Below are 26,909 nucleotides of genomic sequence, written 5' to 3' on the forward strand. Positions count from 1 at the left end.
GACACGCAGCAGCCGCCGCACGCCCCAACAACTCGATCAAGGTACGCCCAAGTCTGAACACAACCTAGGCGAACAATCCAGGGTTCGAAACTCCGAAGAATCAAACTAAATCACGTACAACGTTCTCCGGGAGGCAGACCCCTAAATAGACTTGGGCTCCTCCCTCGTGCTAAGCCTTCTGGTAGTTGTGGTTCTGATGGCTCTTACACGCCAGAAGAGGTAGCACCCCTCCGTAGTCCGGCTCATGACAGGGAAGTTGATTGAGGGAGTGAGATGAGGGTTTCGCAGCGGCGATAAGATTGCTTATCATTTCTTCCTTGATCGGCTGGAAGGAAGACCAGCGGATAGACGGGGTTACTGGGGGGATGGGGTTGGTTGCAGGACTCGAGTTGAAGGAACGATCGATTTTGGCGATTTTTTTCATTGAAAAAGCTAGCGAAGTTGTCACATTGGGTCTTGGACGCAGCTAGGTTGACTGCCTTAGGAATGGAGGTTTGGTTCCTAATGATGTTGAAGAGTTCTTTGGGGCGGTTTTTGGCTTTATCTAATGCAGAGCAGAAGAAGGCAGATTTTTTGCTTTTGATGTGGGTGTAGTCGTTTTTACGTGCTGCCTTGAGTTGGTCTCGATTGGATGTTGTGGGGTTGTATCTCCAGGTTCTTTCCAGGGATCTTAGATTTCTTCTTTCATCATTAATGTCAGTAGAGAACCATGAGCTAGAGGGAGTGCTTCTGGCTTTTTTTAGTTTCAGTGCAAAAAAGACTGGATGATCTGGAACGGTTGATCACTTCAGGGCCCTTCATAAATAATCACGGACACTGTGCTTCTCCTCCAATTATTGATCATACCACGGTGACCAAGGCAGTTAGTGCCAGCAAATCATTTATTAACGGTCAGGATGGCACTATCCTAAAACCTACTACTGCTCCTGGTCCCGGGCTGGAGGACTGCAATAAACAGCCCCCGTCCTTGATACCTCTTAATGTCGGGGGGTCTAAGGATAGATTGATCAACACAAGAGTGTTGCCCATCTGTAAACACCCCAATACTGATGTCCTGAATCTTCCCCCGGCCTCTTGTCCTTATGTTCTGGTTTTGGCAGGTGTTCCTTGTTTATCACCCAACGGGAGGGAGTCATGGGTCGATCTGCGGAATAAGTGCGTGGATTGGCTCAAGAAACCCAAAGGCTTCAATCCTGCTACCTTGCATGAAATACTAATGGTGCGCAGAGTGGGGTGGGTTGGTTTATGCCCTAAAAACATCACGGCGGACTGTATTTTTATTAATTTTAGCAAACCCCAGATGGTGCGTAATGTTCTTTCTTCGCGGGAGCAAACTTTCAGGCCATGTACTGATATTTGCGCCCTTCCTCTGGGCTACTTTTATAAACCGCCCACCCGTCCGCATCTTAATACACCTGCAGATTTACCTTTGGTTAACCGCTTCTCTGCTCTGTCAGAATTGGATATTCCTGACTGACAATTCCTCACAAATCCATCATGTAGAGCATGTAAGCGCCCCCCCCCCCTCTTTATTCTCACCTCTGTATTCTAATAACTGTCCAAGACCGACTAGAACAGTGGGAGCTAATGATCTAAAAGTCCTGACCTGGAATATCGCTGGCCTCCAATCCAGGTTAGAAGACGTGGAGTGGCTTAGCCTGGTAAACCAGCACGTATTGTGATGTTCCAGGAGACTTGGGCCACACAAGAGCTGCACCTTAATGGGTTCCAATGCCATAATACCCTAGCTGCCAAATCAAGATTGGGCCGCCCCTCTGGTGGTCTATCAACTTGGATTAACATTTCAGCTGGTGGGTGTGTCAAGAATATATTTACCGATAATTTGCACTTCCAAGCTTTTCTATTTAAACAGAAAGTCTCATTTTTCCTGATTAATTTCTAAAACAACGATTTTAATACCTCCCCTAATAGGAATTTTATTGATCTATTTAATTTCATTACCAATTTAGAGTCCAGGCAAGACTTCGACAAGACCCATGGCATTTTGCTGGGTGGAGATTTCAATGCTAGGCTTCATAGTGTGGCCCCGCATAATAGGCCAAATGGGCAGGGTACTTCTTGCCAAAGGGGCACTGAATTGCTCTCCTTCCTAAATACTCACAACCTGCGAAATATCATGGACACTGTTGCCAATTTTGCCTTTAATGCCCAGCTAGTGCCAACTTTCAGAGGCAGGGGGTGTTCCTCAATTATTGATTACTTCTTCGCCTCACCCTGTATAGCTGATTGCCTATTGGATGGTGCTGTCATTCCAATGAGTCAAGGGGACCACAACCCCATTAGGGTTGTTATGAGCCTGGAATCACGGCCCATCTTTAATAAGGAGTGTGGCGCTAGGAACCTTTCACCCACCACAGATAAACTTAGACTCAGATGGCGGGGTATTAACATTAGGGAAGCGTTTCATGCCCTAGTTAGAGACAATTTACATCTCTTCAACTCATGCTTATCAGATAAGGCTCCGCATCCCAAGGCCGTCTGTGATTTTGTCAAGATTTGCGTAGCCTCCAAAACCTTATTATCTGAACCTCGTAGGGACACTAAACCAGGCCCCAGATGGTTCAACCATGAGTGCTCAGAGGCAAACAGGGAACTATGAAGGGCACTGTCTTTTAAACCATACCGTCCCATCGAAGTAAGAGAAGCAGGACGCAGGTACAAAGCTACTGTAAACAAAAGGAAAACAGAGATTTTAGAAGGTCGTTGGGCCGCTTTGGCCAGAGCTGCTGATTTAAAGAAGGGAAATATCTTTTGGACAGCTGTCGAAGACCTACGCTCCTCTGGACAGCTCATGACCCCGATTAGTTGCTCTATCACAGGCGAAGCATGGGTTAATCATTTTAATGGATAAACAAATGGAGGTAACTAAACAGGGCAATTTTTAACGGGGTCCAGTGTATACGCCCGTGAACTATAGCTACAAAAAGAATACACTGTTCCCCAAAAGAGGAAAGTAGCAAAACTAAGTAACCAAGCAAAGGTGGGCAGTGTACAAAGGAAAAGGGGGGGATTCCCCTTTCGGAACTGAAACCCTCACACACCCAGCAAGATAAGTGTCATGCTTCATTATATGGGTTTTGCTCCTCGTTAGACTGGCGCTGCAATGTCTAACGGGCACCCATAAAGGGGCTCTTTATCGGAGATCTTCTGTTCGTGCCAGTTGGTGCATGTGGGTATGAGGGCTTCAGGGGATGTGTAGACGTGTGTGAAAACATTGGTGACAGTTAAAAAAGGTTGGTAAATCCACGGCAAGTTTTATTGGTGTGGTTCACCACCTTACTAAAAACAGTGAGGCGAAAAAACACTCTGGTGCAATGATCCAGCAGTGTTAGATCCTCCTAAAGGTCAACCTGTTTCATGCTGTAAAAGCAATTAGTCAGGACCAACAGTGAAAAAGTACTACACAGAGAGGAAGGGGCAAATACTACCTTCCACTAGAAGTAGGGATACAGGCCAAGGGGTCCTGCTCAATCTGGGTGGGACCCTACTACGACCCAGGAGGGCTTCACCGGTCTTCTTAAGTGTGCTGGCACCAGGATGGTTGGTACCTGTCCGTTGGCCGGATCACGCCATAGACCTACCCGCACGTTAGGGTCATGAAGAAACCAGCTTCTTCACGAGCACTTACTATCACTCTCATCTGTGCACGTCAACTTTTGGCAGTGAACCCCCTATGTAAATAATTGTGATCTTTTACGTTGTAAATACCTATCATGTCTTTTCAAAGTGTATAATAAATAAGAGAGTCTGCCAAAACTTGGTGAGATAAAAAGAAAAAAAGACTTTTATTTCAGGTGTGGCTCTTCTGCATCAACGAATGTTTCGGGCTAACAATATTTGTTGTGTTTTGTTTTGATTAATATCCTCCATAACAGATTTAATCGATTGGTGATCAGAAATGAAATGAATATCTAATTTATGTTTACATTGCATATATTGAATCAGCGTCTAGGACCATTTTTTCTATAACACTTGATACCCAGGTCCTTTGACTCTAATTGGGTTACCCCCTGTTAATAACGCGTTAGCTGATAAGATGCTGTTACATGCAGTTGCTTTTCGAAAAAGTGTGGTACATATTTTCTGATCTTTTATGTAAACATGTATATCTAGATAATCGATCTCTGTCTTGTTGATGTTATATGTAAATTGGAGTTGGAAACTGTTGTTGTTGAGACTCTTGAGGAAGGTATTTAAATCCTCTGTTATCTCCCTCCCATATTAAAAACAGATTGTCTATATAACGTACCCAAAGTACATTGTCCTCCATTACCTGTTTGTTCTTATCTGACCAAATTTGTTATGCCTCCCACATGCCCATGGTGAGGTTTGCATATGTGGGCGCAAAGTCCCCATTGCTGTACCTCTGCTTTGTTTATATAACTTTTTGTCAAAAATGAAGATGTTATTTGTGAGGCAGAAGTGTAACATTTCCACTAGCATGTTGGTCTGTTAAAGTACATTTAAGGATCTAGACCGAAGATAAAATCCACAGGCTCTGATCCCATCTTCATGCCGGATTGAAGTGTACAGTGATACAACATCAATGGTTATCATTGTAGAGTCTTCTTTCCAGGGTATGTTGGCGATTCTGTTACAAAAATCCATAGAGTCTCTAATGTAGGACAGTAGATCTTGTACAAATGGGAATAGGAATATGTCCAAAAATCTTGAACTATTTTCTAGTAAAGAGCCACAGGAACTGACAATTGGATGACCCGGCGGATTGTCTAAGCTGTTATGTACCTTTGGTAGTACATAAATAGTTGGTGTTACTGGGTGTTTTGTCTGAAGATAATGCAACTCATTCTCATTGAGTAATCCATCTTGATGCCAGTCTTTGAGCATCTTCTGAAACTTATTCACAATCATAGGCGTCGGATCTTCTTTGAGTCTCTCATAATTTGACAGATCGTTCAGCTGCCGCTTAATTTCCATGTAGTATTTTTGAGCATCCCTAACTACAATGTTCCCCCCTTTGTCGGAGGGTTTTATTACGATCTTGTCATTTGATCTTAAGTCATTCAAGGCCCATTTATCCTCATGAGACATAATTCCAAGTCTATTTTGGTTCTTCTTCTTTCCTTTGATATAGATGGTGCGTAGTTCCTCTGTCATAAATTCCTGGAATATGTCAACTCTATTATATAACAAGCCGGTAATTGTGGACAGAATCTTGATCTGATTTTGCATTGACTGCTGATAGTTAGATTAGTTGTAACGGCCATTGCTTCACAAATTTGTGTATTTGTTCCTTCTTTTATTACCAGAGGTGCGGCCGTGTTTTGGGACAATGGACCGTGTATTGTTGTCAGTGGCACAAAATCATTGAGGGTGAGTGGTGTCAGAGGTTCTTGATTCTGATGACCCAAAGTTCTTGTTGGCATTGTTGTGAAGTACTTCTTCAGTTTTAATTTACGACGGATTTAGCGATGTCTAGGGTTCACCTATATCAATTCTATGTTGTTGGATGGGCAGAACTTCAATCCTTTGTTCAATAGGTTAAGATTATTTTTTGTCAAGTATTTTGAGGATAGAATGATGACCAAGTTATTTTCTTTGTGTTGAGTACTGTCATCCGGTAGTGGATTCTCTATTTCATTAAATCTCTAATTTTTTGGGATTTGTTTTTTGCGCCCCTGTCTGGTTCTTTTGGTTGGTTCTTCGTTTTTTGGGGGACACCTCTTCCTCGCGTCGTCATTCTCACGAGGCGCATCTCCCCAATATATGTATATATTCACTCCCCCAAAAAACTGCGTTTACAGGGACGTTATAGTTAGGAAATAGATTTTTTTTTTAAACGTAGAAATTCACAGAAAAAAACCAAAGGTTACAGGGTCGTTCTAATTCGGCTCAGATTTCACATGTATAAAACCATAGAAATTCAGCAGTAAAGTTACCTGAGATAACTAGAACTTAAGCCACTACAAAGCTCTGCTTATGACCTCACATATTACATCATTCATGACATGGTCAGTGATCTCACGGATGACATCATCCAGTAATTGTGTTTTCTAAAAAAAATTGTGTTTAACATAAATACTAATGTGTAAGTTTAATTAGTTTACTGTGTGTATTACTAATGATCCTATTTTAAAAAATAGATTAACTGAATGTCTATGTAACTGTATCTAAGTGTCTGTCTGTGTGCGGCTGTATCGGTAAATAAGTGGCTGTACGAGTAGCTGTGGGGGTGAGTTAGTGAGTTTGTAAGTGGCGTATGGATGAGTGAGTGGGTATGGGAGACAACATAGATGAGCTAGTGGTTGTGTGAGTTTTTGCATGGGTGAGAGAGTGGCTGTGTCAGTTGCTGTATGAGTAAGTACAGAATGGTCGCTTTCTGAACCAACAGCTACATTTCTGTCAAATGTATTGTAATTCCATTCAGCCATTTGGGCTATAGTCGTGTCTAAAAGCCCTGTAAAGATTTGCCTGGGGAAAACGCGTTTTGAGACCCCCCCCCATTAACTCGGGCCTCTCTTGTCAGATCACCCCGAAATTTTCAAGACAGCCGCTGAAGTGAGCATCATACAGATTTGGAAAAGTTTGCGAGGACTCGTCAAATGGCAACAACGTTATTGTCAAAACAAAACGCTCTTCCTATGGAAACATCATAACTATGCCTACAATGCAACACACAATCGCACACGCACACACCTATGTGTATGCACACACATAAAAAATACTTTATACATATATCTATAATACTTACATTTTCGTTGTAATGGCATGTGTGGTAAAAGTATATTCGTGGTAAGGCAAGTGCATGGTAAAGAGATGAGTGGTAAAGGCATTTTCCTTTTAATTCCTGCATTGTGATGGCATGCGTGGTTCTGTCATGCAACCCAGCCCCAGGCATCGGACCGGATATGGAACATCTTGAGCAGTGCATCTGTGCACTGGTAGGTTGTGTCGAACTGCTCTGCATCGAAGTCGTAGGTGTTTTCTGCAACGGACATGATAAGCACAGTGCTTATAGGGCCACCGCAGCACGGAGACACCAATTCCTATCTTTCTGCTCCAACATCGCAGATCTGGAAGAGGTACCTCATTCGAATTTAGGCCACTTTTTTTTTTGTTTTTTACTTTCTGTCAACTCTTTTTTGCATTTTAAATCCCAGTTTGCCTTAGGGATATCCCTTAAGAAACCATTGCGTTTTAAACTCTGTGGAGCCAGTCACATACTGATGTCTGTGACAGACCCCCATCTTGTTTGCTTGTGGTGCCTGGGGCTGGACCAGGACTCCAGGAACTGTCTTTGCTGCCGGACCATGAGCCCAAAGGCGATTCAGGAGATCCAGTACCACAGAGGGAATCCAAAAGGCGGATACGTTCGGAAAGAGGATTTTCATTCCCAATGCATCTGCAGCCTCCAAATCTCTTTTGTGTGCCCTTTCAACATCACAGGCACCCCGTTGGAGGCAGGATCGGGTACCAGATACCCCAATGCCAAGACCTAACAACAGACAAGTGGGCGCTGCAGATTGTATGGCTGGGTTACACCCTTCCACTTCTATAAGACAAGCCACCCCTCCACAATCGTCAGATGTGTTGAAGTCGGACCACCTCTCCTTAGTGCGCCAGGAAGTGCAGGCTCCTTAGGCTAAAGGAGCCATCGACGTTACGTTAAAAATATTTGTACCGCGCACGTTCACCAACGGTTTCATGGCGCTCTTGACAAAACGGTGACCAGGTAGGAGGATTTACTCAAATGCAGACTGAAATAACAGGGTTTTTAACAGTTTGCGAAAGCAGTCGTAGCTGGGGCAGAGACGAAGTGCAGTTGGAAAAGAATTCCAGGTGGAGGGAGCCAAGACAGAGAAACTCAGCCCTCCGTGCTTTTTTTCGTCTGCATTTAGGAACCACAAGATAGTTAAGAGATGTTGAACGGAGATCTCTGTGAGGAACGTAACGTGTCAAGCAAGATGAGATAAAGGCGGGGGCTGCATCAGATAGGGCTTTGAAGATGGTACATCCAAGCTTGAAGGTGCAGCGTTTGGAGACAGGGAGACAGTGAAGGTTGCGCAGAAGAGGGGTGACGTGCTGATGTTTCGGCTGGTGGAAGATCAGGCGGGCTGCCTGGTTCTGCACCAGTTGCAGCCGGTGGAGGTGGAATGCTGGAATCCCCACATATAGAGTGTTAGCATAGTCGAGTCTGGAGGTGATAAGAGCAAGGATGACTAGAATCAGGGCATCTCTGGTAAGGAACCTACTGATTTTGCGAATCCGCCTTAGATGGAAAAAACAGGATGAGGTGACTGAGTTGATTTGTGGTCTCATAGAGAGGTCTTCAGAGATGATCACCCCCAGACTCTTCACAGTGCTCACAGGAGTGTGTGCCGTCCCTAGGGATGAAGGCCAAAAGGTGAAATTCCACGGATTAGAGGAGCCCCCCACTAGTACGAGCTCTGTTTTAGTTGGGTTCAGTTTCAATTGGCTGTGAAACATCCATTCTGCAATGGCCAGCATGGTGGACTGGAAATTAAGACAGGAGGAAGGAAGAGAATCAATGGGAAAGATTAACTGAAGATCGTCCGCATAGTTGAATATAGTGACCGGGGTATTACGGAGGGAGGCTAAGAGGGGCTGTAGGTACAAATTAAATAATAAGGGTGATAGCGCAGAGCCCTGAGGGACCCCGCAAGTTAGAGATGAGTAGGGTGCAGAGAAAGTGGACAGATGAACTGCCTGAGAACGGTGGTCTAGGAAGGATCTAAGCCAATCGAGGGCCACCCCCTGGATGCCAGCATTGTTGACACGGTCGATCAAGATAGTGTGATCGACCGTGTCAAAAGCTGCCGACAGGTCCAACAGGACAAGGGCCTGTGAGATGTTTTTGTCGGCACCTTTCCTGAGGGCATCCATGACGGCTACTATGACCGCCTCGGTGGAATGGAGGGGTCTAAAGCCTGCTTGTTGGGCATCCAGGAAGGAGGATTTCTCGATAAAGGAGCTCAGGCAGCGGGTGACATATGTCTCCAGGATTTTTCCCAAGTAGGGAAGGAGGGAAATCTGTCTGTAATTGCTTAAGATTGTGGGGTCGGCGTTAGTTTTTTTCAGAATGGGTATGACAGCTGCCTGTTTGAAGGAGCGAGGGACTTCCCCAGAAGCTAGAGAGTTGTTGAGCAAGGCTAGTGGGGGGCCAGGACAAGCCAGGAAGGCCTCCCTCAGAATCTGAGGGGGGCAGCAATCATTAGGGGAACCTGAGCTGACTTTGTGGAGCAATGAAGAAAATTCTTTTGGAGAGATTGGCAGAAATTCTATCAGACGACTAGTGTTCATGGAGGGAAGAGGTGAGGGTAGAGGGGATGAAGGGGAAGGGATATTGTTTTTGATAGTTGTAATTTTGTCAATAAAGTAAGAATTAAGGGAATCGCACAAGGTTTGGGTCGGTTGTGGTTGAGGTGTGACCCTGTCAGGCAGGGAAAGCTCGTTGACAATGGAGAAGATATCTTTTGCTTTATTGTTGGAGTCCATTATCTTTTGGGAAAAGTAGGCGGCTTTGGCTGCCAAGATCGATTTTTTGTAGGATTTTAAGGATTCTATATAAACGAGTCTGAGCTGGGGATCGTAATTGCGCCTCCAACGGCGTTCTGCCTGCCGGAGAGCAAGTTTATCCACCTTGAGTTGGTCTGGGGGTGGATAACGAGAGAGTGTCTGCATCCGAAGTAGGTCATATTGCTATTCCAGAAACTATTTGCTGCTAAAGAAGGATGAAAGCCTCTGCCCTAGCTCTGCGTCCTCTTAATTTCTTCCTGATGAAGGAAAATGTCAATGTGCAAACACTTGCGCAGTTCCTGTCTGTGTTACTGGATTGTAGCATTAGACCTGCAGGATGCCTATTTTCATATACCTGTCCTGCAGGCCCATCTGCTTTACTTTTCACAATGGACCAAGAGCATTTCAAGTTCTCAGTGCTACCCTTTGGTCTCATCAATGCCCTTCGGGTGTTCACGTGATGACTGGGGTTGCAGTACATCTGGAAAGTCGTGAGTACCAGCCTACCCCTATCTGAACCACTGGCTGCTGAATGCGAGCTTGCCACAGGCAGTAGTTATCCACCCCCAGACTACGGTGGACCTCCTGCATTGGCTGGGCTTCACTGTCAACATGCCAAAGACACACCTGACTCCTACTTAGACGCTTCCTTTCATCACAGCCATTCTGTACACAGTGCGCTTCTAGGGACATTCAATCTGTAATCCTGATTGATATTTCAGCCTCAGTCCTGGATCTCTGTGAGGCTGACTGGATCTCATGGCCTCCTGCATCCTGCTAGTGAAACATGCCAGGTGGTACATGCAGGCTCTGCAATTGGAGCTGGTGTGCTAGTGGGCACAGCAACAAGGAAGTATTTCTGATCAAGTCAGGATTTAAGAAGAGTCTGAAAAAGGTCTGCAGGGGTAGTAGCTTAAAATAAATGGTGTCAGTGGCTGACCTCTCTCCTTCCTCACCCAGAGCTGACTGTGGTGATCGGTGCCTTGCTTCTGTACTGGGTCGGCCTTTTGGGAGAGGTGGAGATCAGAGTACTCTGGGGGAGACTCCGCTCCACATGAGTCTTTTAGAGCTGAGGGTGGTTTGCTTTGCTTTGAAATCTTTCCTGCCCTCTATCAAACGGGAACTGGCCCAGGGGTTCATGGACAATGTTACCGCCATATATTACTGCAATGAGCTGGGAGGGGTGGGTTTTAGTACCCTGTGCCAGGAAGCTCTGCACCTCTGAACATGACTGAAATGTCACGAATGCTGTCTGCATTGGAGGTGGCTTAATGTTTCTTCAGGTCTGGAAAGTTCTTAACTGGATCCATTCGCCATTGCGAAGAACTTGCAGTGCCAACACTTTTGTGTGCTGGAGTTTCCATAGCACTAAGAGGGAAGGGGTCCCAGTGAAAAATAGCTAATTACCACAAATTAAAAAAATAATAGTAGTACACTTAATGAATCTACAATGTTTTATTCACAATGTAGATATAACCAGGATATAGTATTCAACAATAATCATTTCAAAAAGTTTGAATAGTGCCCATGGGAGTAAGGGAGAAGTGATAAAGTGAGGATGGTGCAGGTAGGGATTTGTGACAATAAAATCAGGCAGTAATCTGACACATTTATAAGTCAATTGAAATGTAAAAACGATCATGAATCTAAACGTATCACTTAAACGACCACATGCCCCATGTAGTACATTAATGTAACAATTTTAAATGCGGGGCTGGTAGAAGGAGGACAGTTGTCGACGTTTCGACCCTAGTTATGGCGGGATTCGAAAACAGGCCCGGGGACGCTGGGCACTGGGGGTCCGAAGATTTATCCAGGAGTTAGGTTTCCGTTACGGTCGTCCCCACGTTGTAGGCAGGTGCTGGGAGCAAATCGGGAGTCAACCGCGAAGTGTAAATCAATCCGGCGTCTTCACGGCAGGCCGGATTGATTTACACTTCGCGGGCCTGTTTTCGAATCCCGCCATAACGCTAGTGGCAATAATTAAGATGAATTCATGTTCTTCACACTGAGGTTCTAATGGATTTTCTACAATGATAAATGATGATGAGCACCGAGTAAATAGGTTGCTAGTCCCCATCCTGTCCTGATGAAGACCCCGCCGCAAGGGTTCCACTAATTCCTGCACTATCTGAGGGTCGAAACGTCGACAACTGTCCTCCTTCTACCAGCCCCGCATTTAAAATTGTTGCATTAATGTACTACGTGAGGCATGTGGTCGTTTAAGTGATACGTTTAGATTCATGATCGTCTGTACATTTCAATTGACTTATAAATGTTTCAGATTACTGCCTGATTTTATGGTCACAAATCCCTACCTGCACCATCCTCACTTTATCACTTCTCCTTACTCCCAGGGGCACTATTCAACCTTTTTGAAATGATTATTGTTGGATACTATATCCTGGTTATATCTACATTGTGAATAAAACATTGTAGATTCATTAAGTGTACTACTATTATTTTTTTAATTTGTGGTAATTAGCTATTTTTCACTGGGACCCCTTCCCTCTTAGTACTAATATGACCCAGGTCCCAGTGACTTTCTTTGGGTAAACCCCCTCTTGATACCCGGAGTTTCCATAGCGGCACTACCCCAGAGACGCATTCCAGCGAGACTGGAATACAGGACTCCTGTATGCCTTCATGCCTATACTTTTCCTCTCCCAAGTCATCCTGGTGAATCTGGATTCAGAAAGGAGAGTATGTTATCCAGAACTCCTGGGTAAGAGCATCTGTTCTTCGATTAGTGTGCCATTCCGGGATGATCTCCGGTCACAACAACAGGGAAGGGTACTACACCTGAACGTGTGTACCCACTCCATCTTCAAGCTTGTAGATTGAACAGCAATAGTTGCTGGTCTTTGACCTTCCTCCTGTAGTCTGTGAGGTCATTTTGTCAGCCAGACATCCATCTTCCAAAACTGTGTATTTCATCTGTTGGGACACATTTGTGGCTTGGTGCACTGAGAAACGTATTGACCCAGTTTCTGCACCCTTGTCCGAAGTATTGCCGATTGTTTTGTCCCTAGCTCGGCAAGGTCTTCCTCTGGGCACTATTAAGGGTTATCTTTCACCACTTCAGCTTTTTAGGTCGAAGGCCTAAAAGGCTGCGCTTGCGCAGTCTTAGGCCGGAGATTTAATGAGTCTGAGTAGCGGCGAAGGTCCCGCCTCCGTGCCCCATCTCTCCTTCATTGGCTGGCTTCCTAAACGGAGGCCAGCCATTGGAGGAGAGATGCGTCACTCCAAACAAGCTCCGTCCTTTTCGGATTTGGGGGCGTAATTTTTGATGTTCTTTAGACAGTGACGTTGTCCGTCACTCAGAACATCAAAACCACGCCCCCAAATCGAAAAAAATCTCGGAGCTTGTGTCCGCCATTTTCGATCCTTCGCAGTGAAGGTAAGATCGTGGCTAAAGCAGAGGACAGGCCTGTAATTTATTTTCAATAATTTATTTTGCAAGTAACTTCTTTTGAAAGTGTAGTCTCGTTGTTGCTGCTGCGTGGAGTGCCAGGAGCGGGGGAGATGACGAGGGCTTCAGAGCACGGCGGAATGTGGGGCCTCGCGGAACTGCCGAAGGAATTTCTCCCCTCTCCCGTCCAATGCAGTTCTCATTGGAGGTGTACAACACACGGGGGCAGCCTTGTTTCTTGTTTCTAAAGAAAAGAGAATGGTTTTTATTATTTTCCGCCTGCCACCCACATTCCCGCTCCCATTCTTGCGGGGCATCGGGACCTCGGGGAAATGTGCTGCATGCCCGCCAGGCACGGCGAAACCTGGTTTGTGGTTTCTGCGCGGCAGACAACGGAGAAAGGAGGCGGATCGAATGCCGCGGATTGAGGCAGATGTCGGGAGCAAAAAGCTACGTGTGGGTCTAAAGAAGACATGGGCCCGCTGCGGGAATGCATTGCGCGGTGTCTCACAAGCGACGCACAACCTCGGTGGCCATGAGGTCCAGAAGGAGGGGAAGGTGAGTGTTAGGAAACGTACACTTGCATGCGGTTGTGTGGGTATCATTGGTGATTTTCAAATCACCCGGCCGTCCAGACTCTGCTCCCGGCATCAGCAGCTCGGCCCGCTCCAGCAGACCGAGGCACCGTGGGAGATGATCAGACGGGCGGAAGGAGAGCAGCGCGCTGAGCATCTCTTGCATGTTTAGACATGGGGGTGCCTGCGGGGTTTCAATGTGCTAATCACCCTCCCAGTCCTTGACACAGGGCAGCGCGTGCTCACCAACGCATGTGTCCCCTCCGCGTGTGACTCCTGATTTTAACATGCTCTCCTCTTCTTCTCCTCCCGCCCCCCAGCCACCCGCTCTTCTCCCCCGTTCTCGCCCTGGTCTTGTGAGCTGGCCACCTGCAACTCCCCCCTCCCCCCCCCCCCCCCCCCCCCCCCCCCAGCCCGGCATGGCGATGTCTGCTCCTCCGACTCTTTTAACGAGGACATCGCAGTGTTCGCCAAACAGGTCTCCGCATTTTATCCACCTTTGCCCCTTCACCCACCCGAAATACCACACACTGGCCCGGCAGGGCACACTGGCTGGCTGCAAACAGCCGCTGCATGGTCACTTCATGCGTGTTGTGCTCAGTCCTCGTGCACGTGGCTGTAGCGCCTGGCAGGCGGCTTCAGTGCGCTTGTGTGTATGGGTTGTGTGGGTAACATTGGTGATTTTCAAATCACCCGGCCGTCCAGACTCTGCTCCCGGCATCAGCAGCTCGGCCCGCTCGAGCAGACCGAGGCACCGTGGGAGATGATCAGACGGGCGGAAGAAAAGAAGAGCAGCGCGCTGTGCAGCTCTTGCATGTTTAGACATGGGGGTGCCTGCGGGGTTTCAATGTGCTATTCACCCTCCCAGTCCTTGGCCCAGGGCAGCGCGTGCTCACCAACGCATGTGTCTCCTCCGCGGGTGACTCCTGATTTTAACATGCTCTCTTCGCCCCCCCCCCAGCCACCCGCTCTTCCCCCTTCTCTCCCTGGTCTTTGAGAAGTGCGAGCTGGCCACCTGCACCCCCTCTGGGAGCCCGGGGTGGCTGGGGGCGATGTCTGCTCCTCCGACTCTTTCAACGAGGACATCGCAGTGTTCACCAAACAGGTCTCCGCATTTTATCCACCTTTGCCCCTTCACCCACCCGAAATACCACACACTGGCCCGGCAGGGCACACTGGCTGGCTGCAAACAGCCGCTGCACGGTCACTTCATGCGTGTTGTGCTCAGTCCTCGTGCACGTGGCTGTAGCGCCTGGCAGGCGGCTTCAGTGCGCTTGTGTGTATGGAGGGTGTACCTGTACAATGTGCACTTGGAGACATTCATGGCTGTTGTAATATACGTACTTCTGCAGGCAGTGAAAAAATCTAGCCGCGATTAAGAAAGGGGAGGGGAGAATGTGCTGCAGCTGAAGGGAGAGCCCTGGACCCATGGAGGTAGTTGCCCGGTCATCCCAGAACGGGGAGAATAACGAGGTGAGGTTATTATCTTGAAGGGGCTGCGAAAAGGGAGGGGATTGAGGGACACGAGGGAGGACACACACGACATGCATAAACGATCCCAGTTTATTTAAGACTCGGAATCACAGCTCTGCTCTGTGTGGCGAGCCAATGTCCAATCCCAGGCATGTCTTCGCTGGTTCTAGTAGCCCATCCACAGTCTGTGGCAACCGGCTCCATGGGAACACATCTGCAGTCCATGCACTTCTTAGGCGCGCGCTCAACGGCTGGTGCCCTTCCAGACTCTGTGTGGAGATCCCATGTCCTTCCCTGGGTATATCAAAGCTGGCTATCCCCGTTCTGTGCACCCGGCTTTATGGGCACATCTATAATCCCTGCGTTTCTTAGACGCGCGTCCGTATGCCGCCCGCCCGACAAGGCTCTGTTTACATAAACCTGTAGTCGCTTAAGAGAGCAGCGCAGCCCACCTCATGACCTAAATCTCTGCAACTACATACAGAGCCCATGCACTCTCCCAGAATCATTTACTTATCCACAGTCTTTGCCTTCAAATGCCCCCCATACCCTGTGTGGTTCTATAGTCAGCCCCCATCCCCAAGGTGTGTGCAGTCACTGACCCAACACTGGTACGTACACTGCATAGTAACACTCTATGTTCTCGACTTTATATGTAGCCTTCCCCACCCATTTTTTTTAAATTTCTGCAACGTTTATGCACGCCCAAAGTGTATGTTCTGCGAAAGATGAGTGCATAACCTCGTCTATGCCTCCCCGGGTTCCGTGTGCACATACACCCACATGTAAATGCCATCTGCAGGCTCAGCGAGAACATCTGTAGTTCATGCCCTCTGATAGTTTTGTGTTCACAACCACAGTCTCTGCATCTGCAGACTCTGTGCAGGCGCGCAACATCCATTTGTCTCACGGGGCTTCAGCCCCCCCCGCCCCTCTCCTCGTCGTGTGAGTCAGCCCGGGCAGAGGCAGCTTCGGCGGCTGCTGTTTGGAGAGGGCAGTTTGTATGTCACGTGTAGGGGGCTGCGCGGTGTGTCTGTTACTTGGGAGGGAGGCGGGAGGGACAGTTTGCCAGTTACTTAACGGGGCCTGGACAGTATCTGGGAAGGAGGGTCCGTGCGCCTAGTGGGGAGGGAGGGTTTTTGTCGGTTCTAAGGAGGGCCTGGACATTGTATCTGTAATAGGGGGTGGGGGGCGCGGGGCGCGGGAAGTTCTGCAGTGTGTGTAATATGGCGGAGAGGACCCGCTGCCCGGTGAAAGCAGTGTAGCTGGTACAAGGGTTAGCAATGTGTCTGTTATTGCTAGGAGGTAGTGTGTTAGTAGTACAGGGCTGTCCAGCGTAGGCGCAAGAGGGCTTGATCTACGCCTGATAACCACGGACTATAGACATTGTTGCATTTACCATAGACTATAGTTATTTGACTTTATGTGAGTATCTTGGAGCCCTCGCAGCGACCAGGCCCTCCTGGGCCTACGTTGGGCCCCCATGGCCTGGCGCGTCCGGACAGTGCAGTGCGTCTGTGTCTGGAGCGGGCTGGAGTCTGCGGACATCACATATGCAAAAAAAAAAGCTAATGCCAATAGAAATGACAATTCCATTTATTTAGGGATAACAAAAAGATAAAAAATGATCAATACCAATAGCTCTACCTATAATATTGCCGAGACCATTGCATTGTAAATGCTTGTTTTAGTTGCCGGACAAACCCTCTGTGATTAAGCCACCCCTTGTGAAAGGTTTTCTGAAATGTCTTCAGTACATGTTTCCTCCTAAACCTTTCGTTATGCCCCAATAGTATCTAATTTAGTTTTAAACTTTTTATTGTGTTCCACCTTTGTACTCATTTATAGCTGCCCTCTAAGCTATGGGCTCTTCCTGTTCACCCTCCATACACCAGCTTCTTCCCAGACAAATGGGTTCTGCGAATTCTGCCTTTTTTCTACCGAAGGTGGTGTTTCCATTCCACACCAAATTGACCAAATCATCACGCTGCCGTCTTACTTTGCACCACATCATCCCTCAAATGAAGAAGAGAGACTGCATTGTTAGGATCTTAAAAGACTGTCAATATATATTGATTGCACCAAAGAACATTGGATAAATGGTAAGCTGTTTGTATTGTTGACTGTAGTGAATAATGGAAATCAGTGCAGAAAATGACCATCTCCAAATGGATTGTACTCTGCCTCAAGATCTGCAAAGCATGAGCCAAGAAGCAACCCCCTGAGGGCTTGTGGGCTTATTCTACCAGAGCCAAAGCTGCGTCAACTGCGTTACTTACGGAGTTTGGAATTGTTATGCTGGATATCCTTCAGGCAGCTACATGGGCATCTTTACACAGGTTTTGCAGCATGAATAATTTCTGGATTCACATGCTGTGCATTATTCCGCCATCTAGTAGTTGGGTCCAGAATTGTTGTATTTGTCCTTTATTTATTTTTCTTTCTGTTAGTGGGCGTCGACATCCCACCATTTGGCATCCTTCTGTGACGTTGCCGTGCCTCCTCTGGAAGCTTCCACCTTTGGTCACCATCCTCAGATTCTTTTTTTCTGCCGTTGGGTCTGGATCGATACCGAAAGAGCTCCAGGATTTGGAGCGAAGAATCAATGAAAAATTGCAAAAAACCCATCTAGAACGACAATTCAAGGTACCCGTATTCGAATCGAGGGGCCGGACGACAACGGAAACAACAACTTCGGCGACTATTTAGCGGATAATGCGCATACAGGGGGCTCCCAGTGCGTGGTAATGACAACCAACATACCATTCCGGTTTTACCAAAATTGTGATCATAAATACTCCCAGAAGTACCAGCATCCAGTCTGAAAATGAAGATTGCAACGCGTGTTTGGCATTCACCCCGAAGACGTTGAGGGTAAGAGAGAGACAGAGAAGAGCCAACTACAGCTTGCAGGGCCAGGGCGCAGTACCATTGCTAATTGACCTGGGACTTTCGAGCGGGAAAGAGGACAATGCCGCAGAAGGCGAAACAGACATTGACATCCAAGTTGTCGAGGTCAAAAAGAAAACTTCGAGCGAGGTAAAAGCACAGTCGTCCTTGAAGAAAGTAGAGGAGTCCATAGAGACGGACCCAAGGGCCTCAAAGAGAGCAGCGGCGTCAAAGCACTTGACGTCCGCAGTTGCATCCCAAAAGAAACACTCCGTAGGATCCTTCGACAAGGACTCCGAAACGGCTAAGACGCACGAAAAATCAAAGACTTCACAAGACGGTCTAGGAAGAGACCCATCAATGTCGAGGCAAGAGAGGTCGAAACCAAAAAGCAAGTCCCGACACCCGCGTCTACGGAAAAGTCACCGTCAGCCGCAAAAAGAAGAGCAGAACCTTTCGACGCCAAAACACACTCTTCAGGGATCGTGAAGCAAAGGATTTCGACGACAACTTGAAGCAATTCAAGATACCGCGGAAAATCTCCACGGCAGGGAAAATCTTGTCGAGGAGTTAGAACCTCCACTGATAAGAGAACCTTTAGAAGAACAGGAGGAGTTATTTTTCAAAAAAGAAGAACAAACCTACCTGGAATCTGAAACCTCAGAGATTCAAGACCTCGACACAGACTCCGCAAAGGAAGCTGTCAATGTAGGAAGGCGGATACCTGACTATGGTTACCCTAGATTTTTTGCCTAGTGTTTAGCTGGTTTTCGACTTAGTTGGCCTGGGATCCTGCTAATCAGGGCCCCAGTCTATCTGCTCTCTCTTTAAAATGGACTTCCTTTACCCTGGGTACATCTCCAATTGGATACTGGGTCACCTTATGAGCCCCTGTACAGTGTACTATAGGTACCAAGGGCATAGGTGCATCCAAGGCCTACCAGGGGCTGCAGCATGTATTATGCCACCCTGGCTGGCCATTCGCATTGAAATAAATGGCTGATCACTCCGCTGTGGCAAGGTTGCGTAATCACCCTTTGCTTAGATATAGTATACCTATATCTAACCTTATGTCTAGACACATATACACCTATAAGTCACTCCTATGGCAGGCCTTAACAATCCTGGAGGCAGAGTGCTTGGTTTTATGTGAGATGGTGCTCTAGCATGAGCTGAGCCTGTCTGCAGCTTTCGGAACCATGTCCTTATAGCTGGTCTAGGATATTGCCATACCATATACTCTTAAGTGCATTATGAACCTCGCGGTCAGATGCTAACTCTGGTTTGGCTTTATCAAAACATGTCGAGTAAGGTGTCATACGATTTGGAATACTACACCCTCGCCAGTTCTGGCGACAGGGGTAGCATTCCACCCTTCTAGAGGGAAAATACATGTTATTCCTACTATTCCCGGTTAAAGTTAACCAGAGCCTCAGCATCACAAAATGGATGCTGCTGCCACAGACCTGCTGCTGGGAGTCCTTCCATCGAGGGAGGCTTGGACAATAGGTTTCCTGCCTTGGGAGGTGCTAGCACCACCCCAGACAGGATTTTGTGTATTGGGACAGGGAGGGCTGAAAGGAATGAGACACTGCCTGGGGCACACAAGGTGTCCCATGCATGGTCCAGTTCAAACCGGTGCTGGGGCACTCCAGCCCCAGCTCTGGCACGAAACTGGACAAAGGGAAAGGGGTGTAACCACCCCCTTCCCTGGTCCCACCCATAGGAGAGACCTAGCAGGTAATCCAGCCCCTAAGTTTGGTATATAGGTAGGAGCTGAGTTCCAAGATTTTAGATTAATCCTGACTGAAACTCTGGACCTTCGACGATCTTCTTGAAGACGACTGAAGAATCTCCCTTGTGGTCAAGGAGTGACCACCCTGCACAAGCAGGCACCATCCAACGATCAACGGCTTGTCGCCGCCGGAGCCCGAGCACAGAGCCTGACAAGAACCGGACTTCCAGACATCCAACAGCCCGATCCACAGTCCCAGCAGAGCTGAGACCCGTGGAGGCGACGAGAGACGTGGGACCGGCCATCTTGAAAAGTCTGCGACCTTCTAACTGTGCAGCCCCCGGGGCCTCCTTGAAGCTGTGCACTGGGGATTGAGAAGCCCCAGCCCCGAACAGCATCTGTACCAAAGATCAGCCCTGCACGCTCCACGAGTTCTGCATGGGGCCCTTTTGCATTTTCCTGCTCGACGCGTCTGCCCGGTCACTTGCCTGTTGGCTAGTGGCCATCTTGGCGACGATCCTTTGAATTTACACCGCTCATCTGGTTGCTCCAGACTGGCCCTTGCTTCCCTCAAATGAAGCAGCCCCTCCGACCTTGCTGGTCTGAGTAAGAAGCCAACTTCGTATCCTGCGTGGGTTGCCTTTGCCAAGGCTTGTTGACTCCAATCCTGAAGCCGACACCGCCGACAGCGAGAGCCTTCGTGGGACAGTCCGTGCCTGACTCCTGGGCATCATCGACGACTCCTGGTCCACGTGGCTGCAGAGACAAGCTTCACGACAGCACCTGATTGCTTCGCGACATCGCCTGGTTCCTTCCTGGTCACTGGCTAGTGACCCAGACTCTGTCCCCTCTGCTTTCAAGTCCTCTTCGTCTTCAATCCACCCTTGGATCCACCCGCACACTTCTCTCCTGGTCGCCTGCAGCATCTTTTTTCCAGGCTCCATAGGATTCGACGACGAAACCCGACACACTTTGACACCTATGCACCCGCTTCCTGTGGGTGAGGTAATGCGAGTACTTCGGTGCTCCTGTGGGTATCAACTATCCAACTGTCTAGGTTTCAAGTAACTTTCATTCTCTATGGTAACATGCGTGTGTGATTAGATACTGCACACACCTCCCGTGGGTCTCCTGCTTCCTAACTCTTGGTAACTCAGCGTAGCCCCAGCGATGTCCTAGGCCTATTCACTGTCCGTGTAGTGGTCCTTATACCACTATTTTAGTATATGGTTTAGCATGCCCCTAGGGCCCTACTGTATTTTGTGCAACTTATTGTATTTTAATTAAATATCTTGTATTGTGCTTGTGCCTCTGACCTCATAAAGAGTTCAGAGGGTTTGTCTAGTAATAAATAACATATATATTTTATAGATATCCTGTGTGGTGTCCTTTCATTTGGTATTAAAGGGGTTACATATGGTAAAACAGCTGGGTTCACATGCCCTCTTGCGTTTAGCCTAAGACTATTTTGTCTATGCTACCCCTAGGATAGCTGGTCTATAAGGTTGACTTTACAACCATCACCACAAGGGTTGTTTGGACTGGTGCAAGGTACTCCCTAGAATAGTGAACATCATATACCAGGCCAACTTCTCACAGTCAACACCTATCCTTCGAAACCTTCCCCACCAGATGACATCGGTATGTACAATGAGCTCATCAGGAAAGCCTCAGAGACCTATGGTATACAGCTGTAAGAAGAAAAAAACATCATGTTTTTTATTTGAGCCATTAATGCCTATACAGTCAAGATACCAATTCCTTCCTATGTTGCCAAGTGTACTAGACCAAGGAAAGAAAGCAATTAAGGAGCCTGCCACATGTAAGGCAGTCACTCGAAGGGGAGAGAAGAAATCTAAATACTCCTTAAAAGACCCTAGTTACATCAAATCGTCAGTGACTGCGTACTCCATCATAACAGCCACAGCCAGGAAGAGGGCTAATGTACCTATCACTACTGGTCCACCTCCGGACAAGGAAAGCAAATGAATGGATCTTATGGGGAGAAAGGTTGAGAGAAGTGCGGCAAACCAATGGCGCAGCGCCAATTCAATGCCTTGCTAAACAGACGTGCATACCAACATTGGGAGGAGGTAGGAGATCTACTGAAACACCTACCAGAACAATACCAAAAAAGAGCAAGACACTTAGTAGAAGAGGGTAGGAATATAGCAAATACATGCTTAAAATCTGCCTTAGATGTCGCTAAAACATCAAGCAGACAGATGATGATTGGCATCACGGAAAGAAGACACGCCTGGCTGCGGATCTCAGGATTCAAGCCAGAAGTGCAAAAGAACTTACTGAACTTTCCTTTCAATGGGGAACAGTTCTTTGGAAGCGCTGTGGATGACACACTGAACCAATTAAAGAAAGACAATGAAACAGCAAAGTCTATGAGTGCACTACAGTTCAGAGTGAATATGCGTAGAGGAACCACCCCCTCAAGGAGACCAGTGGGAAGAGGGAACCATCACCCCACAACTTCACATCAAACTTTTCAACAACCTTACCATGGTGGAAACCAGGGACAACAAGGACAGCAGCAAAATTGGCAATACCAACAAGGCAGACAATCCCTTGAAGACGCCCCAGTGGAAGAGACCTTCCACAAAGAGGGAGAGCAGCCACACAAGCTAAAAAACTGCATTGCAAACATGGCACACACTCCAGGATGATCACAGAGGATGCACACAAAGAATGAAAAACATCAACAACAACAAAAAAGTTTCTCCAACATTGTACACCAGTAGGAGGCAGACTATAGAATTTCCACCAAAAATGGAAAGAAATCCCTTCCGACAAAAAGGATATTAAACACAATACAGTATGGTTACTGCATAGAACTCGTCAAAACAACTCCAAACAGAAGACCAAAGAGGAAAATACTTTCCAAGGAGAAACTACTCTGTTACTCCAAGGAGTACAGAAACTACAAGCAAAAGAACACGTACCACACAAGGACAGAAACAAGTGAAATTACTCAACGTATGTACTAATCCCAAAGATAGACGGAACACTACATCCTATTTTAGATCTCCGATTCCACAACAAGTTCATAAAAACACAAAGATTCAAAATGACGACCCTGCAAGAGGTTCTACCTCGGGTACAAAACGGAAACTACATGGCTACGATAGACTTAAAAGATGCCTATCTGCGCATCCCTTTGAACAACAGACAGAAAAAGTTACTAAGATTTGTAGTCTACGACACACACTACCAATTCAAAGTGCTAGCATTCGGCCCAAAGTCAGCACCAAGAGTGTTCACAAAATGTCTAGCAGCAGTAGCTGCATACTTAAGACGACAGGGAATACATGTATACCCGAACCTAGATGACTGGTTAGTAAGGGCAAACTCGTACAACGTGTGAGGCAAACATGGTTCTCAGAGATAATGGAGATATCTCAATGCACAATTCACAAATTGCCAAACAGACAAGACTTGCTAACCATGCAAGAAGGAAGATTGCTCCACCCAGATCCAGAAAGCCTGAGCCTCGCTGCATGGCTCCTGAGAGCATTGAATTTGGGCACCTCAAGCTACCAGAAAGTACTGTGGCAGTCCTAAGGGAAGCGAGAAAGCTGACCACTAGAAAATATTACACAGCAAAAGGGAAAATATACTCTCTATGATGCTTCGGAGAAAGTATTAGGTACTTAACACATCTACTGTAGAGTAAACTTACCTCACTGAAAGTTCACTAAACAGCAATTGTAGCATACACAAGAAGACTCACAGGAAAGAGCTTCTTCACTTCTCACATGGTAAAAAGGTTCCTCGAAGGGCCAAAAATAATTGCCCCGCCAAACATAAGTGCTCGCTCCCACATGGAATATAAATGTAGTACTCTCCCAGCTGATGAAAGCACCATTCGACCACTACACAAGGCGACGCCACAAATGCTTACACTTTTTAATGGCGATAACCTCACTATGTAGAATTAGTGCGTTGCAAACACTGATATTACAGGAACCCTACTGTCAAATACATAATAACAGAATTGTCATGAGAACTGATCCACTTTTCATGCCAAAGGTGGTATCAAAATTTCATATAAACCAATCCATGCAAATACCAAGTTTCTTCCAAAATCCAAAGACACAAGCAGGTAAAGCATTGCACACTCTTGCCGCTAGAAGAGCAGTCATGTCTTACATTGAAAAGACAAAGGAATACAGAAAGACAAAGCAATTCTTTGTATCTTTTGCAAACAGTTTTCTGGGAAGGCCAGTAACCAAGAACACAATTGCAAGCTGGATTGCATTACTATGTGGACATTCAAATGAATAATGAAGCACAAGTAGGACAAATAGTATTGCAACATCTATTCACAGACCAACGCTGATCTTCCACCCAGTCAACACAAGACCAGCAAACCACTACAAAGTCTATGCATAGCATGTGAATCCAGAATAGATTCATACTGCAAAATGTATAGTTTGTTACCTATCTGTGTAGTTTTGCAACTTGTAGAATTTTCTGGAGTCACTAGCACACAGCGAACTCACCCTCCTCCACCAAGAAAGATAAGACAAAAGGGAGGAAAAGAACAAGAAAAAAAGATTCTGAAGATGGGACCAAAGGTGGGAGCTTCCAGAGGAAGCACGTGTGTCACAGAAGGACACTAAATGGTGGGATGTCGATGCCCACTAACAAACAGAAAGAAAACAAGCATTTACAATGCAATGGTCTCGGCAGCATTAAAGGTAGAGCTATTGGCATTGCTCATTATTTTTTTTATCATAAATAAATGGCATTGTCATTTACATTGCCAATAGCTTCATCAAGTGCATATGCAAGACCTTTTGCATTAGCACCCACACACAGAGTAAGTAGTATAGTGAGAAGTCGATAGTGAGTAGGAGAGAGTTATTAGTAAAGAGTATTAGCGAGCGCAACAGAGCTATGTGAATAATAACAGCTGTGAGCCCATGCCTGAGGTGCATCATCAGAGCTGTGTGAATAACAGCTGTGAGCTCGTGCCTGAGGTGCATCATCAGAGCTATGTGAATAATAACTGTGTCAGCCCCGTGCCTGAGGTGCATCATCAGGGTTGTGTGAATAATAACAGCTGTGAGCACCTGCCTGAGGTGTGTGAATAACTGCGTCAGCCCCGTGCCCGAGGTGCATCATCAGAGTTGTGTGAATAACTGCGTCAGCCCCGTGCCCGAGGTGCATGATCAGAGCTGTGTAAATAACTGCGTCAGCCCCGTGCCCGAGGTGCATCATCAGAGCTGTGTGAATAACTGCGTCAGCCCCGTGCCTGAGGGTTATCATCTGAGCTGTGTGAATAACTGCGTCAGCCCCGCGCCCGAGGTACATCATCAGAGCTGTGTGAATAATTGCGTCAGCCCCGCGCCCGAGGTGCATCATCAGAGCTGTGTGAATAACTGCGTCAGCCCCGCGCCCAAGGTGCATCATCAGAGCTGTGTGAATAACCGCATCAGCCCCGTGCCCGAGGTGCATCATCAGAGCTGTGTGAATAACTGCATCAGCCCCGTGCCCGAGGTGCATCATCAGAGCTGTGTGAATAACTGCGTCAGCCCCGTGCCCGAGGTGCATCATCAGAGCTGTGTGAATAACTGCGTCAGCCTTGTGCCTGAGGGTTATCATCTGAGCTGTGTGAATAACTGCGTCAGCCCCGCGCCCGAGGTGCATCATCAGAGCTGTGTGAATAACTGCGTCAGCCCGTGCCCGAGGTGCATCATCAGAGCTGTGTGAATAACTGCGTCAGCGAATTCTTGTTTTCTACTCCCAGTTTGATAGACCACCATCAATCACGTTGACCCAGATCGCTGTCCCCGGATAACCCCCATGTCGTCGCTTTCCCTGTGCCACCCGGCCTGAGCCTCCTCTGCAGTTACCTGGGGTGAGGCGTCGCTCCCCAACGAAAGGCAGAGGCGGTGGTGTTCCAGGAGGCTGTCCCTCGCCGTGGAACATCAGACCGCACCGCTGCGGGGAATGTCCCCCAGGGGACCCAGGCAACGGGGCGCACCTCCTGCGGTTAGGGGACTGGGGGCTAAGCAGGGCCTCGAACTCCATGGGCCGTGGACCCTGGCAGCGGGGCGCACCTCCTGCGCCTAGAGGACTTGGACTGGGGGCTAAGCAGGGCCTCGAACCCCATGGGCCTCTTCAGAGTGGCACCGCACGCCATGCTGCCTTCCGTGAAGCCGGCCAGGAAGAGAGCAGTTATCGGCGCGCGGCGGAGACGCTGGCGCCGTGAGCGTGCGCGCGACCAAATCTGTGCGTGGCCAGCTCTTGTCGCTCCCTCTCCCATTCACAATGCTGCGCGCGTACACAGCTCTTGTCTCGTTTTGTCGGATTTTGTCGGCTGAAATGATCGCTATAGTTCTCTGGCGAGAACGCGCTTCGCGCGTTTCTAGCCGAGACCTAAAAAGGACAAGTACAACAATTCCGAACCCAACCACTAGATTGTGGAGTAATGCAAAGCATGTGAATCCAGAAAAGATTTATGCTGCAAACTACACAGACAAGTAAAAAACTATACGTTTTTCAAACACCTCTGCCTTGACAGTCCGGTCCATAGTGATGGGTAGTTTTCCCGTTCGGTCCTCCAGGATATTGACGACTGGGCCAGTTTGCAGGCCCATTTCTGGGGAGGTATCGCTTTGGTATCTATCCTAAGGTAAGGAATCTGTGGCTAGAAATATCTATCAGATAAATAAGTTGCTTACCTTCATAAATGCCATATCTGGTATAGACTCCGTCTAGCCGCAGGTTCTTTTCTGAGCTGGACTTTTCCACCTAAAAAGGACCTTGTAGGCCCTTGAATCCGTACACTGGCCAACAAATCATCTGCCCTGGCTCTTTACTTCTGGTGCAGGAATAGTCACTAAAGAATCTGATGTCACTGCTTTAGGGTGGTGTCTTTATGGGCACCTTGCATATCACATCTGCGATATGTAGAGGTACTGTTCAAGATTTTCCAGATCCTGTCTGATGCCTGGGGAATATTCTAAAGTAAGGTACCTGTGACTAGAAGTCTATCAGAAAAGGTGTTGCCGAAGGTTAGTAGCTTGTTCTTCCATTTTTGGGTATGGAATACTTAATCCTCTTTTTTTTTGCACTGCATGTCATCTACTTCCATTTGGTGCTACGTCCTTACCCGTGTGATGTCAGACATGCTTCCTGGAAGCCCCTGCGCATGAAAGTCATCTTCAGAGTATTTTTCCGCTCTTGGAAGTATCAGCTGAAAGTTTGCAGATGTTGAAAAAGAAGAACAAGTAGTTTGACTGATCATTGAGGAAAACAGAGAAAAAACAGACTACAAAATACATCT

At 47.3% G+C, this 26,909-nt stretch overlaps 1 protein-coding gene and 1 pseudogene across 2 annotated transcripts in view; both read left to right on the plus strand.

The window, feature by feature from the left end:
- KAT6A (lysine acetyltransferase 6A) overlaps positions 1 to 26,909 on the plus strand; it is a 1,442,101-nt gene that overhangs the window by 498,513 nt on the left and 916,679 nt on the right. The gene's annotated exons all lie outside the window — the stretch shown is intronic.
- On the plus strand, positions 6,979 to 22,281 carry LOC147683117 (uncharacterized; annotated as a pseudogene).

Source organism: Lissotriton vulgaris, chromosome 11 (genome assembly GCF_964263255.1).
Source record: "Lissotriton vulgaris chromosome 11, aLisVul1.2, whole genome shotgun sequence".
Taxonomy (NCBI): Eukaryota; Metazoa; Chordata; class Amphibia; order Caudata; family Salamandridae; genus Lissotriton; species Lissotriton vulgaris.